The following is a 27,400-nucleotide window of genomic DNA, read 5'->3' as shown; positions in this document are numbered from 1 at the left end:
GGAGTTCTTAATTTGGTTTATAGTTTCCTTCATTTCAAGGATTTCTGTTTGTTTTTTTCAATATCTCTAACTCTTTATTGAAATGATCTTTTGCTTCCCATATTTGCTCTCTTAACTGTCAATTGGTCCAATCATTCAATGCCTGCATTTGCTCTTTCATCTCATCGTTTCCTTCCCTGATCACTTTAATTATGTACATTCTGAACTCCCTTTCTGTCATTTCTTCTGCCATGCTGTCATTGGATTTTATTGATGTAACATCTAGATTTGTTTGGGGCATTTTCTTCCCTTGTTTTCTCATATTGTTCAGTTATCAGTGGACCACTAAGATATTGCAGATTTCCTCTATTGACTTATAATGTCCCTGAAGATTTCTAGTATATCCCCTCTTAGCCTTCAGTAGCCTGAAGTCTTGGATGAAGTTGATAATGCAGTGCTCCACAAGGACGCTGCCTTTCTAAGGGTAGTGGCCTTCAGGTGCACTATATTCCCTGCTAGTGGGCAGAGGTGCCTCCACTTGTTGATCCAAAGGGGAACTAGGCTGCGGGCTGAGGCAAGGCCTGTTTGGGCCTCTGTCTCTGATTTTACCGTCCTGTGGGAAAACCTCACCCGGCAGGGAAGACTCACCTGGTGCGGAGGTCTCGCTGGTCAGTTCCCCTCCTAGAGGTTCCCCTCAATCCACAACTACCGCCTGTTGCTGGGCAGCCTTCCTCCGCAACGTTCCCAGGGACCCAGACCTACCTCCTGGGCCTGGGAGCCTCACCCTATGCAGCTGAGTCTCCTTGGCTGCCTCTCCTCAGAGAATCTGCCCGCAGTCCTGGAACCTTCGCTCTACCCCTCAGCTCATCTCTGTGTGGCTCTTCCACCAAGAAGCCTCCCAGGTCCTGGGACCCTGCTCTGCACCTAATCACCTGACTATGCCGCCCCTCCTCTGAGTAGCCACCTGGAGACCCACACAGTCGCTCCAAGTCCCAGCAACCCGCCGCACGCCTCTTCCTCCAGGCACCCGCCAGGTGTTCCGGTGCAGTCGCTAGGAGCCAAGCAACTCATAGCGCGTCTCCTCCTCCCGCCAACCGCCCGTAGCCCTGGGCAGTCACTCCGAGTCCAAGTAACCTGCTGCGCTCCTCCTCCTCCTCCTCCGGGCAGTCCCCCGGTGTTCAGGAGCGGTCATTCTGAGTCCAAACAACTCACCACTCGCCTCCTCCTCTGGGCAGCCGCCCGTAGCACTGATGCAGTCACTCCGATTCCAAGCAACCCACCTCGCTCCTCCTCCTCCTCCTGGCAGCCCCCCGGTGTTCAGGAGCGGTCGCTCTGAGTCCAAATAGCTCACTGCACAGCTCCTCCCCTGGGCAGCCGCCTGGAGCCCCAGTGGTTGCTCTGAGTCCAAGCGCTGTGCTGAGCAGCCACCTCTACAATGTTCCCAGTTTTCTGTGTTTACCGCTCCAGCGGGAGGAGTGGTATCTCGCCTGGCAACTCTATTTCACAATGTTTCCTGCGTTCCGGGACTACCGCCCCATCTGGGACGCCTCCCCAATGGGAGAGACTCACCTGGTGGCTTTGAGTTGGTCCCAAGTCTCTCAATATCTCCTCTTTTGAATCCTGAGTCCTGGAGCAACATGAAATGCAGCCACCCTCTAGTCTGCCATCTTGAAACCCCAAGTTGTCTTTCTTAATCTATTTTTAGTTTGGAAAGCATTTAAAAGCATTTTTGAATAATATAAAAGCACCTTAATATGTTATTTACCAATCAATATGCAATTTTTAAAAATTAATATCAATAGAATATATTTTTAACTGTTAGGAATTAAACAATATAGTACCTGGTGCCTGTGATTATAGTACTTCAATGAATTCCTCTTCCAAAAAAAAAAAAAAAAAAAACTACAAACAAATGTCCAAATTATGAATCTGGGAAGATGTGGCTTCATTCCTTTAAAGTAAGGCGAGCTTTAAAATGAAGTCTGTTGATTTCTAAATATTTAGACCACTAGTTTTCTCAACATTGGCCCTGCGCCTCTAGGTGAGAAGCTCCTGACGGGGTTTTATGACATAATGTGATACCTATGTGTGCAATGCAGTTGCTAATGGATGTGTTCCTCATCGTCATTGCTGGAGGACAGGAGGCCCTTTCCGCCATATGCTTTTCACAGTGTTAGAGGGAATGAAAAACTCTGGGAAGTTATCTGTAAATCAAAAGCAGTAACATGAAATTGTGGGTCAGTGACAGAAAGATGTTTGCTGTGATTTCAGGGGCCTGGACGTTCTTAGCCAGAAAGCTAAGGCTCCCTTGGCTGACCTGCCCATTGAGTCAGTGAACCTGAGTCTGCAAGACTTCATTGGCTACTTCAACCTGCCCAATGAGCACTTGGAGCATGAGGATGGGGACAACAGTTTGTATGCCCTGAAGAATCAGCAGAACCTCTTCCAGGAAGAGTTGAGTCTGCCCATTTCTTCTCCTTTGTTTTCTTTATGGTGGGATTTGTTTTTACATATTCATATATGCACAAGAACTCCTTGGTGGGGAAAATTCTCTTTTAGTTCTCCATGTTTACACTTTGAGGTAGAGGCAACAAGTATGCTACTGCGCTGGGAAACAAGCCTGGGAGGTACATGGTCATTACTTTTATTTCTCTGTCAATAAGTGTTAATTGTACAGGATGAAACTTGCCGCTTCTCTGGGGAAGGGACATGTACTGTCATCTCAGCCCTCACCTGGCCATTTGTGAGCACTGTGATTTGCTTCAGGTTGATTACATAAATAACAGAATCTTTAAATAAAATAGAGACATTGGAAAGCATCAGAGCTTTCTCTCATCTTGCAAGTAATAGTTCAGGACAACAAGGGGCTATGTGTGCAAAAGGGACCTGTGCTGGAGATGGCCCACACCCCCAGGAGGAGGCTGAGTTCTGTGTTCACTGTAGGAACAGGACACCCCCAACCATTATTTTTACTGGCATAAATTGACTGTGACTGATTTTATTTCACCAAGTTTCCTCTATTAAAGATTTTGTGAGCTGTACTTTATAAACAGAACAAAAGAAGGACAAAATGATAGGGCAAATGTTGATGCTGTGGTACCCTGATACCACATATTCTAGAGCTTCAGGGGAGGCTGTCAGGGTTGACAGGAAGACCTGGGGGGCAGCAAGACTGGAAGTTCTCCATGTTCCCTGGATGGAGAACAGTACATTTTTTATGACTAAAAATATGTTTTCAAATGTATCTAAGGAAAAAAAATTTGAGGATATTGTTGAGAACCCATAATTCCTAAAGCTGTCAATGAGTTTTAAAGCTGCTTTCTGATACATTTGAAATTGACATGAATTTTTGAGATTTTTTTTTACTACATGTGAGAAAGACATAATAGAGAACACAAAGGCATGAAAGCAAAGAAAATGTCAGCATAAACTAGTAACACTGTGGAGTCATGTATTGGGAGCTTTTAACACTACATATGCCAAATCATTGAAGTGTACATCTATTTTCTGGAAGAATTAAACCTAGATTTTAAAAGTTAATTTAAATATTATTGATCTCATATTGGATTACATTATTTTTGCTTTCCTTCTTCAGTTTCTCATTTAAGACAGTCTGGATAGGACCTAGAAATGTTTTTAGGTTCATGGCACCTCTTGAACTCTGCATGAAATAAAGCTAATTTGATTAGTCATTTCTTTATTACTTATCCTTTCATGTGATTCACCTCATTTTGAAAACCTTGATCTAGGAATAATAATAAAAACATATTTTCAAATTTAGGTTGCTTCATATGGAATTGTGTAATGACATTTTTATGGTATTTTTTTCTTTTTTATTGGTGCATTTTAGTTTTACTGAATGGTGGGATTTGTTTTTACATATTTATATATGCACCGAATTAAATAATATAATTTGGCCAGTTTCATTCCCCAGTATTTCCCCCTTCCCTCTCCTCTTCCCTGCCCCTGGTTCCTTTCTTTTATTCTACTGATGTCACTTTGACTTTAATGAGTTCCCCCCATATTTCTTTGTCCTCTTTAGCTCCCACATAAGAGAGAAAACATACTACCCTTGTCTTTCTGAATTGACTTATTTCGTTTAACATAATTTTCTCAAGTACCATTCATTTACCTGCAAATCACATACTCTCATTTTTCTGAATGGATAAATAAAACTCCATTGTGTGGGGGCCGGGGGCGAGAAGCCGCTGCGGCAGCCGCCAGGAGACATTGACTTCTGGCTTCCCTGGGGGCTGAGGGATCCTCTGGCGGGCTGCAACCTGGGCCTTGTGGCCGCTGCGTGTCCCCGTGCTCACCCCCTCTCCTCAGAAGTGCGGCGTCCGCCATGGAAGCGTCTCCGGCCGCCACGGAGCCTCCGGGCACCGCGGCCCTGGGCTCCCGGAGCGATGAGAGGGAAGCGGCGCGCCCCGGCCCAGCTGCCTCCAGCGCCCAGTCTGCGGGGGCGAGAAGGAGGGTCGGTGGACAGCCGCCCTGCGGTGCCCGCCTCCGCGCCGCGAAGCCCCGCCCCCTGGGGGCGCTGCCGAGGCCGCCCTGCCACCCCGGCGCCTGGCCGCACCTGGAGCCCGGTGCTGAAGCCTGCAAAGAGAGAATGTGTGAGTGTGTCACATTTTCTTTATCCATTGATCCACTGATGAACAACTAGGCTGGTTCCCTGGTTTGGCTATTATGAATTGTGCTGGGTTTGTTATAGTGCGCTGACTCTGAATTTTTAGGGTAAATACTAAGTAGTGGTTTAACTGGATCATAAATTGATTCTTTCCTAGTCTTCACAAACCTCTATGGTGACTTCCATGGTTATACTAATTTCTGATCCCACTAACAGTGTAAAACTGCTCATTTTTCTCTGAATTCTCTCCAGCATTTATTATTGATTGTATTTTTGATGGCTGCTGTTCTAACTGGAGTGAGATGAAATCTCAGTGTAGTTTTGATTTGCATTTCCCTAATTGCTAATGATATTGAATTTTTTTATATATTTGTTGATCTGTTTTGTTTCTTTCTTTGAAAAAAGCCTGTTTAGTTCATTTTCATGTTTACTAATTGGGTTATTTGTTTTTTGGTGTTCTAAGATTTTTAGTTAACATATTCTGAATATTAATCCCATAAGGACCAGGTGGCAAAGATCTTCTATTCAGCAGACTTTCTTTTCACATTCTTCATTGTTTGCTTTTCAGAATCTTTTTAATTTGATGCCATCCTAATTTATTAACTCATTTCCTGAGCTTTGAGGTACTGTTGAGAAAATTATTGCCTGTGTCTGTATATGTTGGAGTGCTGAGCCTACATTTTCTTTTAGAATCTGTTGTATAATTTGTGGTTCAATTCTTATGTCTTTGATCCATTTTGAGTTGACTTTTACACAGGGTGAGAGATATGGGTCTAGTCCTAATTCTTCTACATGTGAATAACCAGTTTTCTGAGAATTCTTTTTCAAAAAGACTCTCTTTTCTCCAATGAATGTTTTTGGCACCTTTGCCAAAGATGTGTGGTTTTGTCTCTTATCTTCTGTTCTGTTCCTTTGGTCTATGTGTCTGTTTTTATGCTAGTACCATGCAGTTTTAGATACTTCATCTCTGTAGAATAATTTTAATTTAGATATTGTGATGCCTCCAGCATTGCTTTTTTGGCTTAGAATTGCTCTGGCTATTGGTTCTTCTGGGCCTTTTAATTCTTCCAAATGGATTTTAGAATTTTGTCTTGAATTCTATGAAGAATATTCTCGGTATTTTGATGGGGATTGCATTGAATTTGTCTATTGCTTTTGGTAGTATGGTCATTTTAACAATACCAGTTCTGCCAATTCATGAACATGGGAGTACTTACCATCTTCTAAAGTCTTCTTCAGTTTCTTTCTTCTATGTTCTAAGTTTTCATTGTAAAGTTTTTTTTACTTCTTCATATTTATTCCTAGATATTTTAAATTTTTGAGGCTACTTTGAATGGAATTTTTTTGTTGATTCATTTCTGATATATAGGAAAGTATTGATTGTGTGTTGATTTTGTAACTTGCAAGTTTACTGAATTTGTTAATTAACTCTATCAATCTTCTGGTGTAGCTTCTTTGGGTCCTTCTAAGTATAGATGACATTTACAAACAGGGATAATTTTAACTTTTTTTTCTTATTTTTATCTTATTTTCTTCTCTTCCTAATTACTCTGGCTAAAATTTCTAATACTGTATTGAATAAGAGTGGTGAGAGTGGACATCCTTGTCTTGTTCTGAATTTTAAATGAAACACTTTCAATTTTCCTCCATTCGTTATGATGTTAGCTTTGGTTTTGTCACATATAGCCTTTATGATGTTGAAGTAGGTTCTTTGTTTGGTTTCTACTTTTTATCATGAATGGGTGCTGAATTTTGTTGAAGGTCTTCTCTGCATCTACTGATATACCTGTGATTTTTCTCCTTAGTTCTGTGTATGTGGTGAATTACATTTGTTGATTTGCATACGTTAAGCCATACTTCCACCCTGGGATGAAACCAGCTTGTTCATGATGTACAATCTTCTTATCATGCTGTTAAATACAATTTGTTAACATTTTATTAAGAATTTTTGCATGTAAGCTCATGAGGGAGGTTGGTTAGTTTTTTTTTTTTTTTTCCTTCATGTCTTTATCTGGTTTTGATAGGAATGAGATACTGACTTTTTTTAGAATGAATTTTCAGTGTTCAATTCCTTTCTGTATCATGGAGTAATTTGAGGAGCATTGGAATTAGTGCTTGAAAGGTCTGGGAGATTAAGGTGAGAATCTCTCCGGTCCTGATCTTTTCTTCATTGGAAGACTTTTTATTAGTGCTTCTGTTTCATTTCTAGTTATTGGTATGCTGAAGTTTTCTTTGTCCTTATTAAATTTTGGCAGGTTATATGTGTCTAGAAACATTTTCTTTTCCTCTACATTTTCCATTTTATTGATGTATATTTCCAAAATAGTTCCTAATTATCCTTTGGATTTCTGTGATGTTTGTGGTGATTTTTCTTTCTCTAATTTCATTCTTTTGAGTCTTCTTTTTTTTTTTTTTTGGTTAATTTGGCTTAGGGTTTATCAGTCTTGGTTGTCTTTTCAAAAAAACAACTCTTCATTTCATTGATTCTTTGTATTTTTATCCTCATATACATCAATTTTAAATCTAATCTTAATCATTTACCTTTATTGGTGTTGGAATTTTTTTGTTGCTGTCGTTTTGTTTTTCAAGAACTTTGAGATGCATCATTAGTTTGTGTTTTTACTTTTTATTTTTTGGGGTTTTTCTGATTTTCTTATGTATGTGCTTCACAGCTATAAATTTTCTTTTAAACCTGACTTTATAATGTCCCAGATATTCTAATATGTTGTATAATTATTCTCTTTTGATTCCAGGAACTTTTTTATTTCTGTCCTGAATTCTTCTCTTACCCATTCATTAATCAGAAGTGTATAGTTCAATGATTATGTTTATGCAGTTTCTGTAGGTTTTTTTGGTGTTGATTTTTAAGTTCATTCCGTTATAATCAGACATTTAATCTGTTATATTTTTGTATTTGTGTGTGTGTGTGTGTGTGTGTGTGTGTGTTAAATGTTGCTTTGTGACCTAAAATATGGTCTTCTTTGAAGATGGTTTCATAAGCAGGTGAGAAGAAAGTGTATTTGACTATTGTTGGGGGGAATATTCTATAGATGTCTGTCAAGTTCTTTTTATAGTATTTTTTAGGTTTGAAGACTCTTTTCTGAGTTTGTCTGGATGACTATCAGGTAGAGGGATGTGTGGTAATCACCCAATATTGTACTAGGATCTATCTGAGACTTTAATTGGAGTAGTGTTTCTTTTATGTAATTAGGTTGACCAACATTTGGGGCATAAATCTTTATTACTGTTATATCATCTTGAGGAATTATTCCCTTTACCAGTATGAAGTGACCTTTCTGATTTCTTCTGGTTAATTTTGTCTTGGATTCTGCTTTATTGGATATGAAAATGGCTAGTTCTGCTGGTTTTCCAACTGTCTTCACATGGTATATCAATTTCTATCCTTTCACTTTCAGCCTGTGACTCTCTTTGCCTGTAAGGTATGTCTCTTGCAAAGAGCACATAGTTAGTACTTGTTTTTTAATTTATTCTACCATCCTACACCTTTTAATTGGAGAGTTGATACCATTTGCATTCAGTGTTATTACAGAGATGTTTATGAATTCTTGCCATTTTGATTTATTTCTTATAATTAATTTGGTCCTATTTCTCATTTGCTTAGCTACTCTTCAAATGAGATTTGTTCATTTATGAGCTCTAGAGTTTTTACTTCTGTTGTGTGGAATATTTTTGTAAGTATTTTATGTAATGATGGCTTAGAAGTCATGAATTCTTTTAGTTGCTGCTTATTTTAGAAAGTTTTTATTTTTATTTTTTTCTGATATTGAGGGATAACTTTGCTTGTATAGCAATCTTGTTTGGCAGTTATTTTCTTTAAGGGCTTGGGACACATCATTCTTAGCATTCCTGGATTTTAGAGTTCATGCTGAGAAATGAGAGATAATTCTGATTGGCTTACCTCTTAATGTGTAGTGACATTTTCCTCTTGAGGTTTTTAAGATTCTACTCATTCTCTTTATGTTAGACATTTTAATTACAATGCATCATGGAGAAGTTCCTTTTTGATCTTGTCTATTTGGATGTCCATCTCATTGTCAATATTTGGAAATTTTTCTGTTATTATTTCCCTGAAGATGTTATCCAGGCCATTAGGTATATCTCATAATCCACTTTAATTCCAATGATTCTTAAATTTGTTCTCCTACTGTTGTCTCAGAGTTCTTGTTATTCATATCATGGTTACTCATTTTCTTTCCTTTAATAGTGGCTGACTGTTCAAGGCTGGCACTTTGTCTTCCAGTTCTAAGATTCTGTCTTCAGCATGGTCTACTCTAACAGAGAGGCTTTCAAATGAATATTACATTTGATTTATTGTGTCTTTCATTTCCAAGATTTATGTTTGATTCTTTTTCAATATGTATAATTCCTTATTGAATTTCTCACCTGTATCATTTATTAACTTCCTAATTTTTTCAGGTGTTATTTGTGTTCTCTTGGAATTCATTGATCATTTTCATAATCATTCTTTTGAATTCCTTATGACATCTCATCAATTTCAATATCTTTGGTGTGACTTGGTGGCAAATTATGAACTTGAGAAGGCATTGTATTACCTTGTTTATTCATATTTCATGTATTCGGGGTTGGATTTTATGTATCTTTTGGTATTGATTTCTCTTCCAGTATTACGTATGGGTGTTTTTAGGGCATGGCCTTCTCTTGCCAAATTGCCTTCTGTTTTTTTTTTTTTTTTTTTTTTTTAAGGATGTGAACGTTCATGAGTGGAAACTGAAGGTTCTGTTGGTTGTTCCTATTGGGACCTTGATCATTTATTCTAGGGGTTTGACTTTTCTGTGATTTGTAATACAGTGTTGCTGAAGTTTGAGTATGGTTAATTTGGGTGTAGATCAAGGTGAGCTGTCTCTTGGCTGGGTTGTTTTGTAGCACAGTTTGTTCCTGTGAACATGTAGTTTCCCTGCAGATTCCTAGCACTTCCCAGAAAATGCAGGAAAAAAATACAAAGCAACAACTGAAGCAAACTATAGACAGCATTAAAATAAATACCCAGTGCCTACTATGATATCTACATCACTAATTACCCCAAAACAGAAATGGTGAGGTCAGCAGTTGCTGGCAGCAAAACAATAACAGGTGTGAACAAGAACTGGCACCATAGGAAGCAGCAGGTGTCAACTACACCATCTATATAATTAATTACTGCAACAGCGTGAATGGTGGGGACAGCAGTGACATGGACCAAATAGTTCTAAAATGTGGTAGAAATACAGTTCATTAAGTGAAAAGAAGATGTTATAGGAAAGTCAAAATAAGTTTAGAATGCTCAAATGTGAACTGAGAGAACACAGATGAAGCAAGTGAAGTTTATAAAAAGGGAAGAGAAAAAATAGCAAAAACAAAAGTGGAAGAAAGAGAATAAGGAAATTCAGCTATTAGTGGGAGAAGGAAGGAGAGAGAAATGAGAAATAAGCAAATAAGTATAAAACAAAACAAAAATGCCATAACCCTCAACCAAGGCAAGGAAAAATAACTGCACTAAAAATGCTAAGGATGAGAAACAAGAAATATGTATATGTATATATACTATGAACCAATCAGCACAGCAGGAACAACAAGGAATAAAGAAGAAAAAAAGATTCATAATAAAAAAATGAAAGAATTGTCTCACTAAGGTAGTTAAAACTGTCCAGGAATGATGGTTACTTAACAACAGATTGCCATTTAATCTAGCATTTAACTGTATAAATGTGCAGTGAGTATTTTTATGTTATTCTTCCCTTACTGTTTGGAATTTAAAATCACTTGAATTGTATGAAGAACATTTTATTTCCTGTGCAAATGTGTTTCTGCCTGTCCTTTAAATAAGCTGTTTCAATTTTCTTCATGATTAACAGACACACTCTGAACCAGACTTCTTTCTTAAGTCAGGTTAGCACTTTCTGTCTGTCAGCAGATGGTTTCTGATGGGGATTATTTACCCTAAGGGAATGGTAACACTGTGCTGGAGCACATTGACTGACTGCACCTCATGTCTGCAGCAGTGCCACACACTTTGCCAATTACACTGGGTGAGAAGTTGGGGAGTCCTGGAAATCCATCCTGAATTTTCTGTATGAGTTGCTGGGAAAGGACTTTGGTGTTCTCCAGGCAACTGAGTTGGTCTTTTTAACAAGGTCATATCATAGTTACAGCAGTTTTATAACATGTTCATGATCAAGAGTGAATATTTACCAATTTACTAGCTAATGATGTTAATTATCTAAATCTGTCTGAGTGAGGAATGTAGCTGGAGTGTAACAGATGGGCTTGGGCAAAAGGTGGAGGCTGTCCATGCTGTGGTTTGTGAGATGAGAGGTCTCCTTGTGGACATGGATTAAATATTTCCATTTTGTTCCAGAGTTTTTGTCACAGGCTTCCCTCTTCTCACAGCCCCATCATGGCAGGGATCTGCTATAATCTCCTTCCCTGGTCTTGATGGGATCTGCTTTTCTCAGTTTCTAAATGCACTCAACCTAAGTTAAGTGATGTTTGGGGTAGTTTCTGCCATGTTCCAGTTTGACTGTTACAAACATAGACCTTTGTTATTATGGGCCTTAATTCCTTGTGTGGTTTCTGGTTGAAACATCTTCATATAAAAAGAGGCTGTCATGCTGGGGGCACATGGACTTGGGATCTGATGAATCTTGGTGTTGATAGAAGCTTTTGTTCTATTTGGTTTTCTATAACAAAAGGCCATTAAAAAGGTGTCTTATAATAAAAAATGTTTGATTCTCTTTATCCTGGAGCCTAGGAAGTCCCAAGTTCAAGGCTCCAGCAGATTCTGTGTGGTTAGGTGATTCCTTTTTTGAATTTTTTTAATTTTGTAGTTGTAGATGGACAGCATGCCTTTATTTTATTTGTTTATTTTTATGTGGTGCTGAGGATCAAACCCAGTGCTTCTCACATGCTAGGCAAGTGCTCTGCACTGAGCTACAGCCCCAGCCAAAGGTGGTACCTTTTCACTGTGTCCTCATGTGGTAAAAAGAGAGAGGGTGTCTCTAGGGTCTCTGTCACAAGGGCCTAAGGTGAATTTTCAAAGTCTCTGCTCTTGAGACCTAATCCACTCTCAAAGCTAACACCTCCCAAGGCTACCACCACCACTCAGCATTTGAGTCTTGGGGTTGGGGACCTAGACATTCAGACTGTAGTAGAATCTTCATCCATTCATTAAAGATGAATTGAATGCCTGCCACAGGAGAGGCCCTGATCCAGGTGTTGAGGGACAGTGGTGGCCAGGGTAGGGTGCTTGCTCTCCTGGAGCTTATGGTGGCATGACAGGGACTGGAAGGTAGCAAAGGTAACAGAACCAGCCACATGCTGTGTGTGGTTTTGTTGCAGTACCTGTCATGGAGCTGAGGTGGCCCCACAGTCCTTTCTCACTGATTTTTGCCATCACACCAGAAGGACTTCAGACATGTCACTCAGAGTAGAGGGATGAGTTTGTCAGAAGGCATGGAAAAGAGCACTCTCTCCAGGGAGAGAACAGGTCTTCTTAGAAGGAAGGTGTGCCCCTCCTGCCCTCCAGTTTTCTTGGACGTCCCAGGGAAGTTTCCAGAGTTCCTCCCAGGTTCACCTCTAGAATTTTTACTGACAGTAGGATGGCATCAGACTTGCAAATCCCCACTGCACATGGCAGGGGTTCAGGACAAGTCTAGGTCGATTTGGCCCTTACTTACTTACTGGTTCTAACTGGAAGCATAAAATCTGTAAGAATCTGTTCTTACAGATTTTTATGATTAGGTGAAATTCTACTAATCCTTTGAGTTCTAGGAGCTGTTCTGTGTAAGCACCACAACCCCGCCCCCGCCATAATCTGCATTCTTTCTGTAAGCTTTTTCTCTCTCTCTCTCTCTCTTTCTCTATCTGTCTGCATATATATTCATATACAGAGAAAGGCACCTTCTGTTTATACACTGAGCATTTCTGAAAGAATGCACAGGAGGATGGCTTTCTTCTTGGGAGAGGGAATTTGATCTTTTACTTTCCTGTCCTGTCCTGTGTGTTCTGTTATTTATTGTTAATCTGTTGAAATGCATTACTTTTGTATAAAAAAAGTAGTTAACTTATCTGGGAAAAGCTAGATAAAAGATGGTAAAAGGAAAAGCTGCATATTAGTTTGAGTCAAGTGAAAAAATAGAACATGCATCTATCATTGTAAATAGAGAGACCTTCGTGCCTACCCCCACTACCAGGAAGTTTTAATCCAATAGCTATATCAGGAGAATAGTATTATGAAAGACTTTTTAAAACTTTTTTATTTCTCTTGATTATCTATTTTTGTTATAGTTACTATTGACTTTATAACCAGAAAAATTAACAAATAAAACTGTTGAATTTTTATTTTATTATTTTTATTTGCACATTTCTTTTTTTAATTTATTTTGAGTCATTGTACACAAATGGGGTACCACGGTTGTTTCTCTGGTAGTACATGAAGTAGAGTCACATCATTTGCGTAATCATACATGTACATAGGGTAATGATGTTTGTCTCATACTGTTATTTTTCCTTTCCCTCACCCCCTCCTCACCCCTTTTTCCTCTGTACAATCCATTCATCCTCTATTCTTACCTCTCTCCCACCCCCCATTATGTATCATCATCCGATTATCAGAGAGATCATTCCACATTTGTTTTTTTGGAATTGGCTTATCTCACTTGGTATGATATTCTCCAACTGCATCCATTTACCTGCAAATGTCATGATTTTATTCTCCTTTATAGCTGAGTAATATTCCATTATGTATACATACCACATTGTCTTCATCCATTCATCAATTGAAGGGCATCCAGGTTGGCTCCATAATGTAGCTATTGTGAATTGAGCAGCTATGAACATTGATGTAGCTGTATCTCTGTAGTATGCTGATTTTAAGTTCTTTGAGTATAGGCCCAGGAGTGGGATAGCTGGGTCAAATGGTGGGTCCCTTCCAAGTTTTCTAAGGAATCTCCATACTGTTTTCCAGAGTGACTGCACTAATTTGCAGCCCCACCAGCAATGTATGAGTGTACCTTTGTCCCCACATCCTCTCCAACACCTATTGTTCCTTGTATTCTTGATAATAACCATTCTAATTGGGGTGAGATGGAATCATAGGGTAAGTTTTGATTTGCATTTCTCTTATTACTAGAGATGTTGAACATTTCTTCATATATCTGTTGATTGCTTGTAGATCTTCTGTGAAGTGTCTGCTCAGTTCCTTAACCCATTTATTGATTGGGTTATTTGTATTCTTGGTGTAAAGTTTTTTGAGTTTTTTATAGATTCTGCTCTATCTGTAGTATGTGTGGCAAAGATTTTCTCCCACTCTGTATGCTCTCTCTTCATATTGTTGATAGTTTCCTTTGCTGAGAAAAAGCTTTTTAGTTTGAACCTATCCCAATTATTGATTCCTGCTTTTATTTTGTATGCTTTGGGAGTCATTTTAAGTAAGTCTGTTCCTAAGCTGACATGATGAAGATTTCTTGTATAAGGTGAGGGGTCTCTGGTCTGATGCCAAGGTCCTGGACCCATTTTGAGTTTTGTGCAGGATGAGAGATAGGGGTTAAGTTTCATTTTGCTGCATATGGATTTCCAGTTTTCCCAGTACCACTTGTTGAAGAGGCTATCTTTTCTCCATTGTATGTTTTTGGCACCTTTGTCTAATATGAGAAAACTGTATTTATGTGGTTTGTCTCTGTGTCCTCTGTTCCGTACCATTGAACTACCTGTCTGTTTTGGTGCCAATACTATGTCATTTTTGTTACTATTACTCTGCTACTTTACTGAATTCTGTTGAATTTTGATGTGCAGAGTACTTAAGGATCATCTGCTTGTTCCCAGTCACTTCTGTTGAATTCATTGCCATTGCTTGAAAGATAACAATATGTATTGTTTTACCTCAGTCTGGCTGGGAGAGTCACAGTTATGCACACTAATTGTAATTCTGTATGCTATTTTGCATTTCATTGCCTTTATTCAGCTACCAAAAAATGTGGTTCTAATATCAACTCCAAATTCATAAAGTTACCCCAGCTCCATTCCTCCAAATAGGTAGATGGTAGAATGTGAAATAAGCCAGCATCTTCTTTTGTTTTCCTCTTGTCTTCAGTGTGTGTTGTTAGCCTGGAAAGAGAGGGGGAATTTGGGAGCAATGATATATAACAATTTGGAATTTGACACAGATATATTTAATATGTGTTTTAGATGGATAATAAAAAATAATTTATGAGCTCCCTTTTTGGAGAACTCAGATGTTGTAGACACAGGTACTTACAGTTTAAAATGTTGCTGTGCTCCTGTTTCATACATCTTTTCTGACACTCACAAAATTAATCTTGGGATGCTGACAAACAGGCATGATTTTCTAAAGATGTATGAGAAATGACTCTGGTGGACTCTGTGAATTCTCATTTCTCACAATCCAAAGTATGAAGTAGGATCAATGGCTGCTTTTTTAATATGACAGAAGTGACCAATTTCTGAAGTGTTTCAGTCAGCTTTTACACTGCTGTGGCCCAAGTCCTTGACAAGATCAATTTAGAAGAGTGATGTTTATTTGGGGTTCACAATTTCAGAGATCTCTGTCCATAGATGGCTGACACCTTGCTCTCAGCCCAAGGTGAGGAATGTGGGGGGAAGGTTCTATAGATGCCTTATGTAATTTATTGAAAAGGCATATTCCCCCCATGCCAGCAGCACAAGCACATTGTAGAGAATTGTGAATTCTGACAATGGCATGTCTGACTGGGATCTGCCACTCTCTGACATTGCTGGGTATCCCTATGCCTATCCCTAGAGATCATGGTATTGCCCCTCCCTAGCCCAGGAAGTGATCAGAATTAAATATTTGAAGTGCGGTTTATACTGCACCTGTATTACTTTTGCACTGTTGCACAGTCAAAAAAAAAAAAAAAGGAAGCTGAACCATTTTAAGTTAGGGATCATTCATAATAAAAAGTACTTTTTTGCATAAATATTTTTTGGCTAATTACCAATATTGCCTGCATTTCACATTTTGACTGAATAAAAGTTTAGGAATTTAGTTAATTATTCAACATTAATGAAATTATTTTAGCAAACTAGCATTTCTTAAAAGCTTCATTCAAAGTGTTTTCATTATATTTAACATATAACATTGTTATTCAACAACTCTATATTCTTATTCCATTGAAGACTGAAAATAGTCATGCTGAGAAATAACATGTCTTGTAAGTTCTGTGCACTATACAAAGGTACACTAAGACAGAGTATCAGCTGTAAAGGAATTTAAAATGTTGCAGAAGATGACCTGCAAGCCACTGTGTTAGAGTGTTTTGTTCAGGTTCATATGGGCTGTGTGTTCTATTTCTGAAATAAATGAGGAAAAATATGATGCAGAAGGATGAAAGGTTTTAACTTAGTCTTCAGGGCCACATAGCCAAAGATAAAAGATCAGTTGAAGATATTGTAAACTTGTGCCTCATTTAGAAAAGGTCCTGTGTATAATGTTTTGATGCACCTTTTAAGGTTGTCATCATACTTTGGAGATGAGAGGAGCACTTTGAGACATCTGAATGTGGATGCCATTGTTTTCTCTCTGTTTTGGAAAAAGAGTGGCTTTATTTTATTACTTGACTCTAAAATGAATGTATCTTGCTGGGTACAGTGGTGCATGCCCAGTGGCTCAGGAGGCTGAAACAGGAAGATTGCAAGTTTGAGGCCAGCCTCAGCAACTTACAAAGACCCTGTCACAAAAATAAAAAATAAGGGCTGGAGATGCAGCCCTGTGGTAAAGTGCCCCAGGTTCAATCCCCACTACCCCCTACCAATGAATATATCTTCATGATAAAAAGTTAGAAAATGAAATAAGATGGGAGCTACTCTTATATTTCTATTTATACTGTACATAAATTGGGGAGGTTGAAGTTTCTTCTGAGGAAGCTGTGGGAAAAGAAGGATTCCTTTCTTCTGTCCTTTTGTTTCTTACTCTAGGTGAGGCAGAATCTTTTGTCTCTATGTCTTTGGGAAGAGGCATTGCAAGGAGCATCTTTTAAGTCTGGCTGCACACTCTAACTTTGGCAGCCCTGCTCTTGAGGTGGTGACAGGCCTAAGACTCCAGCACTTAGCTCCCCAGAGCTGGCAGATACTGAATAGTGATTTTACTTGTGGGCAAGTCTTCCTCCTTTTAAATATTGTATTGTTCAAAATCTCACCAACCCTCACTAAGCACTTGTGCTGTTCTGACAGAATTTATTTAAAAAAAAATGACTGGGTGTTTCTTGAAATAATTCAACCAAGTGAATATTTACTTTAAATTTTTAAATTAGGAAGTCATGGAGGAATTTAATACAAGAAGAAGGGATTTCTTTGGTGAAAGGACTATGGAAAAGGCTAGATTAAGCAAAGTTAGAATGGATTACCTCAAGTTATCTGAGTCTTCAGAATGCTTTGTGACTCTCCAAGTGGGAAGAAGACATATAGGAAAAAAACACATGATTTCCAAATTTACTAGACATAACCCTCCCACTTACTGTTCCATGTGATGTTCAGTTATATCACCTGTGTGCTTGCTGTTATATCTCCTGGTTTTTTGTGATACATGTTCAGGAGAACTAGTGTTCCTAACTTTTTCCTTACATAGGAGAGGAGACTGAGCTCTAGAAGAATGAAATCATTTACTCTCATGGCTAATTAAAATAGTGGGTATCACAACCCAAGTGAGGAAATTCCCAGGATGCTGGTTTTCCATCCCTTTCATTATTATCTCCCAATGTGGTATACTGCTCTAATGAGCAGAGGATTTTCAGCCCCACTAATTAGAATAATCCTTCTAATGAGCAGGGGTTTTTCAGCCCCACTAATACACACCAAGTAATTTTTCATGTCAGTTTTCTCTGTGTGTGTGTGCATTTGTGTATGATTTAGTTGACAGATGAAGATAGTTGGTGCCTTGTCCAATATTTGAAGACTCTCATTAGCTTACTTTGATATTAAACCTGGAAAGTTGTATCAGTGTGAAATCATCTTCTTTTGCAGTGGCTCTAAGTAGAGGAAATTGGAAATATTGTGCTAAATTTTCTTACTTCTTCGACTGATCAGCAGAGGAAAGACTACAAACTTCCTCTTGTATGTGTTCTGGTTCTTTTCTTGGTGAGTGGTATTTTTCCTGTTTTCCCTTGTTTTATGCCCTTTCAAGACATAAAAACAAACTCTGGTGTTCATTGTATTTTCCTTTTAATTGGTTAAAGATTCAAATTTGTTGATTGTCCTTCGTTATTTCTGAATTTCAATGTAACTGTATCCTGTCTATATCTGCTTTTAAAAGAAGTCTAAGTATGAAGTCCTGAAAGCCACTGAAGAGCTGAATTCTCATTCTTTTCCCATGACTCCTAGTGGAATTTATGAGCAGAAAGATGAACTGGGAATTCTTTTTCTTTTTTTCCCCTTGCATTCAAAAGATATTTTGGATAGTTTTGAAGGTAGAATAGTTTCCCAAATTACATAGAACACCATTTCATTTAAGAGGAATTTGGTAAATACTCAGGAAGAGTCTGTGTAATGGGAAAGTAACTACCAGCAACCTGACACATGCACCTCTGATTTCCTAGTTTTATTCTGGTGTTGTTGGTATATTCCCATGATGGCCAGGCTGGCAATGAGGGAAACTGGAAGAAGGAGGGGGCAGAATACTTGCTAGTTTCTCTAGTCCTAGGGGTTGGGTGTCAAAGCCTGAGATAAGGAAACACTTGGAAGATAATGATTTAGACCCTAGGGACCAGTGTCACCTAGACGGTCTGATGACCACTAGCACCCATCTTGTTTTCCATCTTCATTTTCCTTTAGTTCATCTTCCTTCCTCTCCACTATTACATCCTGCTTCTACAATTGAAGATAGACAACATTGTTAATTAAGAGTTACCCAGCTATCACTGGCCACTATCACTACAAAGCAGTAATAACTTCTCAGCATTCACATCCCCCTGAGCTATTTCTAGAGTCCTGGAATGTACTTTCAGTCATTTTCCCAGTGTGTCATGGATCCTGGCTCCTGTATTTCTGATGTTCAAAGAAAGCAGCAGATGCATGGGGAAGGGAGCAGGGCCTGCAAGTGGGGGAACAGGATGGAAGCTCCTGCCTTCAGGTGTGGGAGCAGTCGATACTGCAGAGCCTCTCCTGTGGGGGCAGAGGCTTCACACAAACAGCTTTGGTTGTCCTAACTGTGCTAAATAATATTACTAAAGGTTTTCTAACTTGCTTTTCTGACAATGTCTGGGACCATGGGCTGCCAGTCTTACAAAGTCAGTGCAGACCTATCTGTGAAACTAGAGGGTATTAAGCTATGGGGAGGGTGTCCATTGGCTCATTCTGCTCCCTCCAAGCATTTTGTTTAAGAAGCTGAAAACCACAATTCTCAGAATCTGAATGTTGCTTAGGACTGATGATGCCCGACTGCCCTATTCTGGTCTTCATTTCATAAAGAAAAGCTTCCAGGGAAGACAGGCAGCTCCTTTCTCAGCTCTACCTGGAACAAAGATGCATTAAAGTTGCACATGGTGGATGAGGGAGTCACAGAATTCAAAGAATGGGGTCATGCTGTCACCAGTGTGCTGTGGACTTCTCAGCCACTTGTGGTTTAAGCCAGTTCTAGATGTTCCTTCTCCTGCAGCTAAACACCATGTTTGCAAAATTCCTCAGGATATATTGTGTCTACTACAAGCAGCTTTGTGAGAATGTAACCAAAGATATTGAGGTGCAGATCTCTTTAATCATTCAGCACTATGTGCCAGGTACTGCTTTATGTGCTTTACAAATACTAATTATTTAATTCTCATGATGGCCCTAGGGGTAGGTGCCTTTAGTTTCCCCAGATCTTGGATGAGGAAACTGTACAGATGAGGCTCATGGAAATTTAATAACTGAACAAAACCAGCCAGCTTATGGATCCTGACAGTCTGGTACTACTTTCCTGATTTTAACTGTCCTGTGATGTTGCCTTGTTGAATATGAGATTATTAATAAAGATGAAAGTATATACAGTTATACTGATATGGCATTCTCTTGTGTTGTGGTTCAAATTTTCTAGTTTCTTACACAAACTCAAGTTTCTTCACAGACTTTCTCATGAGTTTCTCTTGATCTTGTTTTCCTTGGCCCTGTTGGTGCACTCCTAAATTACTCAATTATATTTGCTTTTATAAATTTCACCTGTGAGAAATGATCAGAAGCCCCAAAGTTAAGATGTAAGAAAAAAAGGCAGGGTGTGTAAAGAAATCATGTATAGTAGAAGTGGCATTAAAAATTATAGGGGGACACAATGGAGTCACCAAGGGAGCTTAAAACAATTTTATTGGAAGTTAAGAAATTATAATTGCATATGAGATACAAAATGAGAATATATATGCACATGAGAAATTATTCATTCAAGCTAATAAATATATTCATCATCTCAGATACTTATTCTTGTGGTGAGAACCTTTGAAACTTACTCTGAGATTTTGAAATATACCCTATTAACCATATTGTATTCAATATATTGTATAATAGATCTCACATATCTCACTCCTCTCATTAAACTGGAAAAATTCCAGCTTTCCTTGACTTGAGTTACATGGAATGTGACTTTGAGATAAGGTCAAAAGCAAGCTTTTTTGAGACATGAGAGCATGAGGTAGGCAAGGGACCAGAGATGCTGTGTTAACAAATGAGTCACTGCCATGGGTGACAGGAACATCTTTTCTCCAGGGAAACACATAGACGTTGTGCCTTACAGTTTTCCCACTCAAAGGACTTGGTATTAGGTAGTGCTGCTCCCAAGGAGTGACCATTCTGGAGCCTCCCAGCTTTACTGTGGTCAGAGCAAATCTTGATGCAGAGAAGTCAGGGTTTTGTAGTTGGAAGTGAGGTGGCATGCCCTGGGTGAGCAGAAGAGGGTTGACAATGATCCTGGTCTGATCAGCTCCCAGTCAGCTCCTCTTTCTCTCATTATTTGATGGCATGACTCAGAAACATGTTCATGACTGAACAGGACTTTACTGTTTTGTTAGATTCTGCATCATCAACCAGGGTCTCTAGTATTTAAAGTTGTGGTAGAGTCTGACCAGTTTATAATAATTGAGCACTCTGAATTCCTTGGGGAAATGAAAGATAAATTACTGTCCCAGGCTTAATGTGTGACTATGCCTAGACTAAAATTAGTTGAAAAGACACAAGATTGGCATGAGCAAGTATAGTCGACAGAGTTGATGCATTTCTGCAGGCCAGGCTTTTCTTCAGGGTTTACAGCCCTTTAAATGCTGTTTGGGAACAAGACACAGCTGATGAGGATGTCAGCTAGTTAGGAGAGACTTTTGGCATGTCTTATTTCTTGTGCAGTCGCAGTCTTTTTCCCACACAAGTTTGCAGTGCCACGAGTTGGTCTTCCATGGGAAACCTGTAAATGCCTCCCAAAACTTACCAAGTGTCCTTGAATGAACCACTTTGGGTGTAAGAAGACAGAATCTTTGGAGCAACCAGATGTGGAAGCTTTGTGCTCTTGTATAATACAATTGGCAGTACCTGAAAATAGGTTAGGTTAAAGCTCATGAAATTGTCATAACCATTTCTTGCAGTTTAAGATTAACTTTTTCCAAAGACAAAAAAAGTAAAGTAATCCTGTGTCCTAGGAGACCCTCCTACTTGACATCTATTTAGGTGTAAGATACTGAATCAGAAAGAGATAAGTGCATGGGTTATTGTTTATTGTTTAAGATCCATTGTTACTGGTGTAGAAACTGTAGCGAACTGACTTGAGTGACATCAGAAATTCAAGTAGCACCCATGGTAACAGAGAAAGAGGCAGTAAGTCAGGAGATGACCCTGAAAAGTGAGTATAAGCTTTGGATTTCCTGGAGAGTCAGCCATGCTGAACCTGAGAGATATCATGATCCTGAACTAGGGAGAAAATACTAAATCAGAATCATAGTGACATTGGAGACTTTCTAAAGGAAATCTTTTATGATTGATGTTTAGGTCAGTACCGGTTTGGCCCTAGGACTCTACACCATCATCATCCACCAGCACCCACAGTTCACCTGCATCACATCACAGTGATTGATGTTTTTCTGTAATGATCCCAGGTCAATCACATCCAGACATGAGAGTGATATTTTATGCTGACAGATCACTTTAGAAGGCAGGGAAGTTTCAATTTCATTTTTATCCATTCTAAACATTTGAAATAAAATTAATAGTTAAAGGTTACACATTTAAATAGTTAGCCTAGTGTCAAAAATTGAGCATTTTTAAGTGAAGCTAGAAAAGTGTGCATGCAGCCATGCTCCTGATTTCTTCCTGTCCCATGCAGCAAGTTGTAGTTGGAAAGAAAAAGGACACAGAAAATAGAGTCTCAGCTTGGAGGGCTTCCTGTATTATGCTGTATTTTACCAGCAATGTAAAATGGGGGGAATAGTCCCCCAATGTAAACTCCAAATGACACAGAAAATTTTTAATAGGAAAAAGGGAAGAACATTCAGTTCCTTTGTTATCTGAAATCTTTATTTTTACAGAATGCTTTTCTCAAACCCTAGGTCTGATGAGATAGATAACAAATTACAGTTCTAGAAAGTATTTCTTCCAGAAAGTCTCATCCATTTTCAAGTTAGAAAACAAAATTTAGTCCTTTGTGATATATAGTTGTGTGGTTTTGTAGTTATTTTCTCTGGATACCTTTTTAAGCATGTTGCTCATTCCAATAGGTACCAGAAGTTGCTGGTGTACTTTCAAACTTTGGCAGACAGAGATAGCCCCGCATGGCCTAGTTTTTGGGTGATATCTCTCTGAATCTTTTAATGACTTATAGGACCTTTGGCTTCTTTTGTTACTAAATAGTATTTCAGGTTCAGAATTATTTAATTTTCCATGAATGCTTATGATGTTCTTTTACATTCTTGGCTTGTTTTTAATTCTTCTTCAGTGGTACTTTCTGTGATTCTTTGATGGCAGCTGTGCTGACAGGTGTCCCTCATATGGCCAGGGAGCTTGCATTGTCCTGGAGTGTGAGTTGCAAATAGGTCCTATTGAGGAAGTACGTGGGGTCAGGTCTGAGAGCCATGGACTCCAAAGTGCAGAGCCCTCCAGATTTGCCAGCATGGCAGAAACTGCTGGTCAGAGACAAGTCTGATCTGACAGAAGCAATCTGGTGATTCTTATTAACCATCTTTTTAGGGTTTGGTGAGCAGGTGTGGACCAGGGAATATCTGAGGGCAGGTGGTCCCTGGGTCTGTTTCTTCTCCTCCCTGAATCTTACACTGACTTGACACTATTCTACCCTGGCCTGACGCCCTGGGTTGCTGCTGCACTGCAGATTTTGTAGAAAGTCAGCAGTGGCCAGCCTGTGGGGACAAGTCCATCTTAGCTGTTCCCAGCTGTCTTGTTGGCCTGTTCTCTGCAGGGTGCAGCCACCTCCTCCTGCTAGGGCATAATCCAGAGGAGCTTTTTTTGTCCTAGAGGTTTGGGATTTGGGGGATTTTGTTTGTTTGTGTGTATGAATGTGTATGGGAGCAATTCCTAGAATCCACATTTCTGTCCTGCTTCCTTCTGCTTATCAGGGTTGCTTTGGAGCCAGACCACCAGGGCAGGTTCACCACTTCTTGCTGATTTTCTCTTTGCACAGTCCTTCAGTGTGTCATTCATACAGTCCTGGTGAACTGGAGGAATAAAGATGAAGTTTTGTCTCAGAAAAACCAAAGTATCCAGGGAGACCTCACTTGGGAACACTGCTTATTAGAAAATAAATCACAAATGGCAGTTTCACATTCCTCCTGGCCTGCTTCTGGTCCCATAGTATGCTGAAGTGATGTTTCCTTGTCCAGAGCAGAACCAAAGTGGGAGCTGTTATGTACTGTTGTCAATAGATGGCTGTTTATTGCCACTGTCTGGCCTGGCTGGGTTTGGCTCATGCCACTCTGGTTATCATGAATCCTATCATGACCCTTCATCAACTAATTTCACTGGATCACTCGCCTTTCAGTCATGCCTCATGTGAAATGTCTGTGGGGCTAACCAAGGTGCATTGTCATAGCTCAGAGCCTTCTTCTGAAGAGCTGATTAATGGGTACTTTTCTTGCTCTGAAGAGTTCATCTTAAAGATGCTCATGTGCACATGTGTTTTAAAGTTCATTAAGGGGGTTTAAACCATGCTTTCCATCTGTCAGCATTTCTGTGGATTCTGCATTTCAGAGGGAGACATGCAGTCATTAACATTTTGCTCATTTTAGTGACTGCCTAGAGTTTTATTGTGGAGCAAAGTAAATCTTAAATGGATTCAGGCAGTTTGCTGAGATTGTCATGTAAGTGGAGCATCCCTAATCTGAAAGGAATCTGAAATGATCCAAACGTAAGACTCTTAACAAGCACCAATATGGCACTACATGTAGAAGGCAGGACACCTAACTTCATGTGACAGAGCAGTACAGGCACAGGCATAGGACACAGCTTAGCTAGTAGCATCCCCAGGGGGAAGAACACTTATGGGAAAGACTTTGGTTGCATGTAGGGAATTATTTAATCTACTATATGGAATTGCCTTCAGACTGTAGGTATGAGGTATATGTGAAATATAAAAGAATTTCATATCTAGATATTGGTCCCATCCCCAAGATACCTCATAATGTATCTACAAGTATTCCAAAATCTGAAATACTTTTGGTCTCAAGCAATTTGGGTCAGGGTTATGCCACTGAATTCCCACAGTCATGCTATAAGGTGGATTCTGTTATTATTTCCACTTTACAGTTGAAGCATGTGAGGCCATGCATCTTAGAAGTCACTTTTTTAAGATCCAAGGAGGTACTGGAGCTAGGGTTGAACTTTTGTGCTATGAACTGTGTGAGACCAGGAGTTATGGCAATTTATGCTCCTCTTTTTGCTTATTCCTAGGATCTAGAACAATGTATGAACCCTCTGATGCACTCCATGATAAATCGTAGAATAAGTAACAAAATAAAACCCCCAAAGCATGGAGTCAGTAACATAAGAATGTCTTAAAAAAATGTATGGTATTAAGACTCTCAGTCAGCATTCTGTTGGCTTTTCAGACATGATGATCTTACAAAAGAAATCAGTTTATAATCAAATTCTAACATTGCTATTTAATTGTATCACAAACTGCCTTTAATTGATGCTTTGTTCTTTAACTGTTAAACTCTTGTTTGTCCTTCATAAATCCCTAAATTGAAGGCAGCCAGCCTTTTGGAGCCCGAGCACACATTGCCTCATAATCACATTGCTCATTCCTTGTGTTTTGCCTAGCTGAGTCACCCCCGGAAGTTTTGACTCCCATCCATCTGCCCAAAACACCCCAAAGCCAAGGTGCAGTGAGCATGCCTATAATCCCAGTGACTCAGGGACTGAGGCAGGAGGATCACAGGTTCAAAGCCAGCTTCAGCAGCTTAATAGTGCCCTAAGCAACTTAGCAAGACCCTGTCTCAAAATAAAAATAAAAGGGAGTGTCAATGTGGCTTACCTGGGTTCAATCCATGGTAATAAAATAGAACAAAATGCAAAACACACCCTAGGTCCCTCTTTTGTGCTTTAGTATTTTATTCATAATATTCATATGTGAATAAGGATATGAGATACTTTCATTTTTCTTGAATATTCTCTCCCTTTCCTATTTTGCCAAGCTCTGTTGTACTTTAATCTTAATCTTTGTCTCTTTTTCTCCTCTTCTCAACTTTATGTTTGTTCAAGATAAATGAGAATATTTTTTTCTTTCACTTGAAAACCTTTATAAACAGTTCCAAGCATGTGCAATTATGTTTTGCCATTGTTTGCCATTGTTATCTTTAAACCTTTATATATTTGAATGTTAACATTCAATTTAACCTATTTTTCTTTCTCTATTTGGGTGAGATATGGGACTATTTACAATAACTTCTATTTCATGAATTGGAGTCTGATACAGAAATCAAACATGCACATAGTTTCTTTTTACTCTTCTCTTTCTCTCATTATTTGTTGAAAATACTAAGAGTAAGAATTTGATCTTTTAATGAAACTCAGTTTCTTATTTATATTTCAAATTTATGTGTATTATAATTGCAAACAAAAATAATCTTGCTGATAGTACTTCAAACTGTGACATTCAGAATTCACAGTAAAAGTTTAAAAATTGTGTAATTATACCACATATTACTTTGCTACTCCTACTAATTATTCTGGGTGTGCAGAACCCTCCTTGCATAGGGAGAGAAAACTCAACTTCCAGTCAGCTCAGACCAAGATTCTGCCATTCCTATGTCTGTGTTTTACCCAGATTGTTATGCCCACCCTTGAGAGGAAGCAAGCTTGGATGTAATACAAGATTTATCACTTGTTACAGTTTAAATGAGTAAAAAGACACAACAGTTATGTGTCTTTTTTGAACTTTTCAAATTCATGAGCCACAGGCGCTCATGCACCTTAATATTTAACTGAGAATCTTATAGCCTCATCATTGCTGAATAGAGGGGAAATCCCCAAAACAATAAAGAAACTCCTTTGACCTTTGCCCTCATGACTTCTGTTCCCCTTGACTTCCTTCATGTGCATGCTTTTCATTCTGAAGATGTTAATACCATGAGAAGGAACTTTTGTCAGCATTACTTATACTCATTTCATAGAACTTTGAATACTGAAAGAGAAGTATACTGATCCAGCAGTAACCAACACTAACATTTTTATGTATTAACTTATGGACGTTTTTGAAATTAATAGCTTATAAAATTATGCAGTTACAATCATAAGAGCTACTCTTAAAATTTATAGTATGCATTATGTAGTTCCATGTTAGTAAAATTCACTAAAATAATTTAGTAGAACTTGCAATATCCAATTACTTTGCCTTACTAGTTTTTTTGTGTTTACTGGTTTTTTCCTACAATCTGTAGCGTAGTCCTAATTCTTGCATTCCAGTAATACTATTAAAAGCTTCAAAGCTTTTAAATTTTTCTTTGAGAATATAACAATAAGCTTTATGAAGCATTGCTGTTCCTTGGTCTTATTCAATATATTTACTATTACTATTTAGTGGTCAAATCATCTTTAGTCGAGTGATGTTGTCATCTTTTCTCAACCAAGGACTCAAAGCACACATTGACATAATTTAAATTGCAGGAAACAGTATATTCTTTCTTTGTTTTGAAAATGAGCCCTTTGGTGTTTCCAGTTTAGGAGATTTTCACTTTGAAATAGAGCATATTTTCAGCTTATTTTAACATTTGAAAATGAAAGTTTTCTCTGATTTTTTTTTGTCAGAGCTAGTGCAATTACAGAGTGTATAATTAAATTAAGTGTTTAATTGTTGAATCTGATCAGTCAAAATTGAAAAAAGTGTTTTACTATTAAAGCCAAAGTCGTGAAGTCCTTCTTTTGGACTAAGTCACATGTAAGAAAAGTCAGGATTTTACTGTCATGTTACCATTCCTGGATTTTATGACATGTTTTTCATTTCTGAAATGCAATCTTAGGTCTTTTCTGATGTCCTGTTCTATGTATGCTGAGGACTTTCATGAGTATTTACCAGAAAAATTGTTGTTCTTGGTGTTTTATTCCTAATGGTGAATCTATAGCAGGCATTTGGTTCACTTTTGCAGTAAAAGGCCAAAGTCTTAGTTTGTTGGGCTGCTATGACAAAAGTATCATGAACTCTGTGGTTTCTAAACAGCAGAAGGTTATTACTCTTTTCTGGAGAGTGAGAAGTCAGAAATAAAGCACAGTAGATTTGGTGTCTGCCAGGGGTTTCCTGTTTTCAAAGAAATCTCATTCATCCATAGTGGAAGGGACTGTCTCCTGTGGATT

The 27,400-nt window shown here is 38.7% G+C and overlaps 1 pseudogene; it reads left to right on the top strand.

Moving 5' to 3' along the window:
- The window catches only part of LOC124974562 (ryanodine receptor 2-like), a 226,498-nt pseudogene that overhangs the window by 5,118 nt on the left and 193,980 nt on the right, over positions 1 to 27,400 (top strand).

This window comes from Sciurus carolinensis, unplaced genomic scaffold (assembly GCF_902686445.1).
Source record: "Sciurus carolinensis unplaced genomic scaffold, mSciCar1.2, whole genome shotgun sequence".
Classification (NCBI taxonomy): Eukaryota; Metazoa; Chordata; class Mammalia; order Rodentia; family Sciuridae; genus Sciurus; species Sciurus carolinensis.
The sequence above is the reverse complement of the archived record's forward strand: the minus strand, read 5'-3'. Positions and strand labels throughout refer to the sequence as shown.